We start from the raw sequence: 4,962 nt of genomic DNA, 5'->3' as shown, positions 1-4,962 counted from the left end.
TATTTTATTGAACCGTAATACCAAAAAAACTAGTTTTTTGTATTCTCTTTGATGAATGACAAGCTTCTTCAGTATTGTTGCGTTCATTTTTGTTTTGTTTAACTAAAAATGCAATAAAAAAAAAGAACTTATTAGACCCTGATATCTGTTCCAGGGTAGATTCTAGGTTCCGACGGATAGGTTCTAGGTTCCAAAAAATGGGGAACCTGTACCCGAGGGTAGGTTCCAGGTTACATGTGGAACTTGTAAAGAACCCGGAACCGCTCTCCCCTAGTTGGCAACATCAAATCACATGAAATGGAAGCAGAACAAAAAATAAAAGGTCCTTTCTATAAAGGATAATATGAAAATCAAGTACTATACTAAATATTAGTATTGCACCAAAGACACTTTGCCTATACCAATACACAAATAGAAAGAGAACATGTACAACACCAAAAAAAAAAAGAATTTGAGCGTTCAAGATAAACTATTTAGTAATTGTTTTTCTTTCTAATTAGTAGATAAACTCTTTAATAGCATGTCCATTAAGAGCAGCTAATTATCAAGTTATAAACTATGTCTTGTCTTAGAATGTCTGATGAACGATACAAGATTTCCTCATGGCACTAATTTTGTAGCACGAGAAATGTTCGCATGTGAGGAGTAGCAAAGAGTCACTGTCCTCTGAAACCTATTAAATAATTAGCTTTCCGGCCAAATTTTAACATTTCATAATTAAAATGCAAGTATTATTTAATCTTAATATTAATTTATGTGTCACCATTTATATATCCTGAGAGATTTTGAGGGTTCCTTATTACATACAGTCGTTAGATTTGAAAACAGTAATAAGTAAACGTCGCTATTTCTTAATGAAAGGAAATATTTCTACCATGAAAATCGGTTGAATGGTTAAGAATCGGACTCTGGCAAGCCGAAATCATTTCAACTTCTGTGACATAGAGAGAGAACTTTCAATATTCGATTAATTGAAAATAAGATGCAAGGCCAGGCTCCATTAGTCCAGCCCATAATAATGTGAGCTAGGACACGCCACAGGCTCAAGCACCCAATTTGTGTTATACACTGGACAATCTGTTCCCTACTCCCTATTTTCTTCTGGTCCTAAGTCAAATATTAGGACTCACATAATTAAGTATGACTGACTTCACCAACCCTAATTAAGATTAGAGTTGCTATCTTTTTTTTCCCTTTATTTGGGGACGAACTACAAGCAACTGGAGGGCTGTTCCATGCCCGAAGCTGTGCCCCCAGCATGGGCACAAGATGCTGTGGCCACTTGGTTCCGGTAGCTCAGCTTCACGTCTTGCATCGTTATTCCGGTGCACGGGTACTCTGAGCTGCAGTCAAACTTCACGGCCACCTCGGTCGCCGATGTCCCATGGATGTCTTGGTACGTCACGTCACTACTCTTACGCCCGAAGCCTATTGATAAGAAATGAGAGCTTGATCAATAAAAGAAGGTCTGGATATCCACCTTAATGTTTTTAATATGAAGTGCTATTCAATTTCACTTGACTTGTGGAATTTGGTAAGGAGGGAGCTTTTACCTGATTAGGGCAACCGGAGTTGGGGCAGTAATTTTGATCGATGATGATCGGGTTTTGGACATTGTTCATGATGGCGTGCTGGAAGAGGATGTTCCTGGCGAAGCTATTGCTCGGCCTGGCCCACGACTTGATCCTAACTCCATTTTGCGTGCCGGTGAACGTGACCGTCTTAACCGTCACGTTTTGGACGCCATCCTCTTGTTGATCCTTGCCCAGGCTCCCAATGCTGAAAATCAACCACATAGAAGTGTAACTTTCGGAGTCAACTAATGAACAATACTAAATTTGGCGGGAGATAGTATATATATACGTATAGGGTAATATGATGGTAAAACAACCAATTAAATACCTGATGCCATGTCCGGGTCCGCAAGCGACGTTTTCAATCCAGAGATTGTTGCTGCCGGGGCCGATGGAGACACAGTCGTCGCCTGTCCCGATCTTGGAGTTGAGGATGGTGACGCCAGTGGAGGCACCGATGTGGATGCCGTCGGTGTTGGGGCTGGTCCCGGAGGCCGACACCTTCACGCCTTGCATCTTCACGTTCTGGCAGGCGTTGATGACGATGTGGAACATCTGACTGTTGAGGGAGCTGAGTCCGCTCACCAATATGTTTTGGGAGTTACTGATTTCCAAGTTCTGCACCCACGCACACCAAAATGACCGAACACTTATCAACCACCGGGTTACACATAAATCCCATCATTAATTGGGAACAGAGGGTTGACAAGTGGCTCCATTTGAGTTTCTTAAACAAGAATACGGATCGTTGACATTAATATAAGCAAGCGACGTGAAACTGAAACGCCCCAAAGGGCTTAATTGCTTCTCGTGATGAAATGGAAACCCACTTCCATGTGTTTTTCTTAAAATATTTTCTTTTTTCTAATTTCTTTTTCTTTAATGCTCTCTTTTCTTTATTTTTGGTAACGAAGGAGAGTTGGTTGGAACTCGCCTATGCATGGGAGCTAAAAAGTTGGTTTAAAGGAAAGAAGAAGAAGAAGAAACCACGTTGTTTCACAAGGATAAAGAGAAATCACCACAAATTCACTCTACTTCGCACTCATGCCAATCCCCATTAGTCCCCCCTTTCCCACAAGTATATTACAAGCATTACAATAAATGATGAAGTTGAAAATGATAATAAGGAAAAGGCTTGCATTTCAGAAATTATGTTCGAGGAAAAGCCGTGAGTTCTCTGGTGTGTAGCCTCCCATGATCTATGCAATGTCATATCCACTTAATATATAACCAAACCCACCAAGTAGTCAACTTCTCGAGCGAAAGGACGAAAAAACCCTATCATGGTAAGTGCTGTCAACAGGGGAAATGAACTCCAAAAGTCCAAATCAGTTTATGAGGATGACGAAGAAATGTTGATGAAGAAAAAAAAATTTGCGCGTATTCATGGTTTTATAGTTAGTATATATGAGCATATGTATACATACCGTGGCGCCGGTAGGGCAGCTCTTGCCGGAGAGCTTGCAAGCCCAGAGGCCCGTGCCCTGCCCATCGAGGGTTCCCCCAAATACGGACACCCCCATCACCTGCCGGAACACAATCCAGTTCCCCACATTCCCGTTCATGTTGTAGTCGGAAGGCGCAACGAGGTTGCCGTCGATGCGCACCGTGATGGCCAAGTTCTTGCATGGCCCGTTGAAGGAGGCGGACTGCACTAAGAACCGGCCCTGTGGGACATATACGGTGGCAGCACTCGTAGACCCGCAGGCCAACGCCCATGCGCTCAGGAAGGCCTTGCTGGAGTCAGTCTTACCATCGGCTTTTGCGCCGAGAGAGACCACGTTGTACTGAACTGATGCTGCATTTACCGATGATGATGAATCGGACAACAACATGAAGAAGCTGAGGGCAAGTACCAGATAATTCAGACGAGTGTTGTAGATGAGTTCGGCCATCTTCTTGGGCTTTTAGAGAGAGAGAGAGAGAGAGAGGGGGGGGGGGGGGGGTTTCAAGGGTGAGTGTTCTTGTTGATGTTGTTGTGCGTTGTGGCGTTGGTGAGATGAAACGGCAATGGAGTAGGGGGTATTTATAGGGGAAATTGAGTTTTGTTCCAAATTAAAATTTGAAAAGGAAGCCTAACTTGTGATTGGGGAGTGATTGGATAATTGAGCAGTTTGACCGAAATGCTCCTTTTCTTAGAGGACTTTCTGGTTGCAATGTAAATGGGTCGTTGACCGGATTAAGATCGCCTTTATACTTATACTAAATTTAATAATGAAACAAATAACGTAGGTGAGAATTCGATACATCTGAAGAATTCCACCCGGCAAAACTCAATGTAGAGAGAGAGAGAGAGGTATATTCTTATTCCCTCAAAGTCACCACCCTTCTCTTGACCCACCAAATTTGTTTTGCTGTTCCGAAACCTTATTTTCTTTCTCCTCGGTCTCTCTCTCTCTCTCTAAACGATGGTCTAACACCCATCCAATGCTTATGTACATATTAATCTTAAGCCGGTCCTATATGCTTGCATTTTTTTTTTCCGGAATCTAGGGTTTCTTGACCCTCCGAGGTACCTAAATCGTTGGGTGGTGGCGGCCACTTCTCTCTTCTAAGGCTTTTGTGGGGGAAAATTAGAAGTAACTAACATGAGAAAAAAAAAACAGAGAGAGAAAAGACTTTGACATTAATTGCGCTAAAATTATCTAACTCAAAAGGTTTAATATATGACCTTTTATAGTACACGCAAATTGCGAAAAAAGAACCATTACACATGTCTATATAAAGCATTTATTAAAACTAAAGGTTGTAGGTTGGCAAAAGATCTCTAAGCTTTATTATAATTTGATTTATACACACGCCGTGTACAAAGTGTCCTTACAAGTTTTCATTAAACCATGTTCATAATCCATATGTTGGATACATGCAATGAATTACTCGAAGTATTCATTCACTTGAAAAACTAGACTATGGTAATTTGATGACAAGACCATGATGAGAGATTGATAGTTTCACGAGAGATGACTCTCTCTCTCTCCTTGCTTTTCCACCCAATAAGATTCACTAATTTCAGGGGGGAAAAGAGAGGCCCATCCTTTTACTGAACTATGTTCCAAAAATTAAGGCTTGATAACGGAACGAGCAATGCTACTTTTGGCCTCCATTAGGAAACAATGAGCTATCCCCCATCTACCCAAAAAAAAAAAAAAGAAATCAAATGGACTCCTTATTCGACGCTAGTATTGAGCTGATTTAGGAGTGACGAAATGCATGTCATCTTATCCCACGTTATAAGGCTCCCGATTTGGAATTTTGGACAGACGTCGAACATGGCCATGGTTGGTTGCTTTTGAAGGAAGAGAATGTCAATGTTTTGTATAGTTATAGGGATAGACAAAAAACAAAATAATTGACTATGTTTCCAAAGGGATAAGAAGAAATTGAAGAC

General features: G+C 41.4%; 1 pseudogene; it reads right to left on the bottom strand.

Annotated features, from left to right (window-relative positions):
- Positions 1–891: 891 nt before the first annotated feature.
- On the bottom strand, positions 892–3,469 carry LOC130139535 (polygalacturonase-like; annotated as a pseudogene).
- Positions 3,470–4,962: the final 1,493 nt, after the last annotated feature.

Source organism: Syzygium oleosum, unplaced genomic scaffold, assembly GCF_021117445.2.
Source record: "Syzygium oleosum isolate NSW1041296 unplaced genomic scaffold, Sole_v2.1 Sole_v2.12, whole genome shotgun sequence".
NCBI lineage: Eukaryota > Viridiplantae > Streptophyta > Magnoliopsida > Myrtales > Myrtaceae > Syzygium > Syzygium oleosum.
This window is presented reverse-complemented; position numbering and strand designations above follow the sequence as displayed.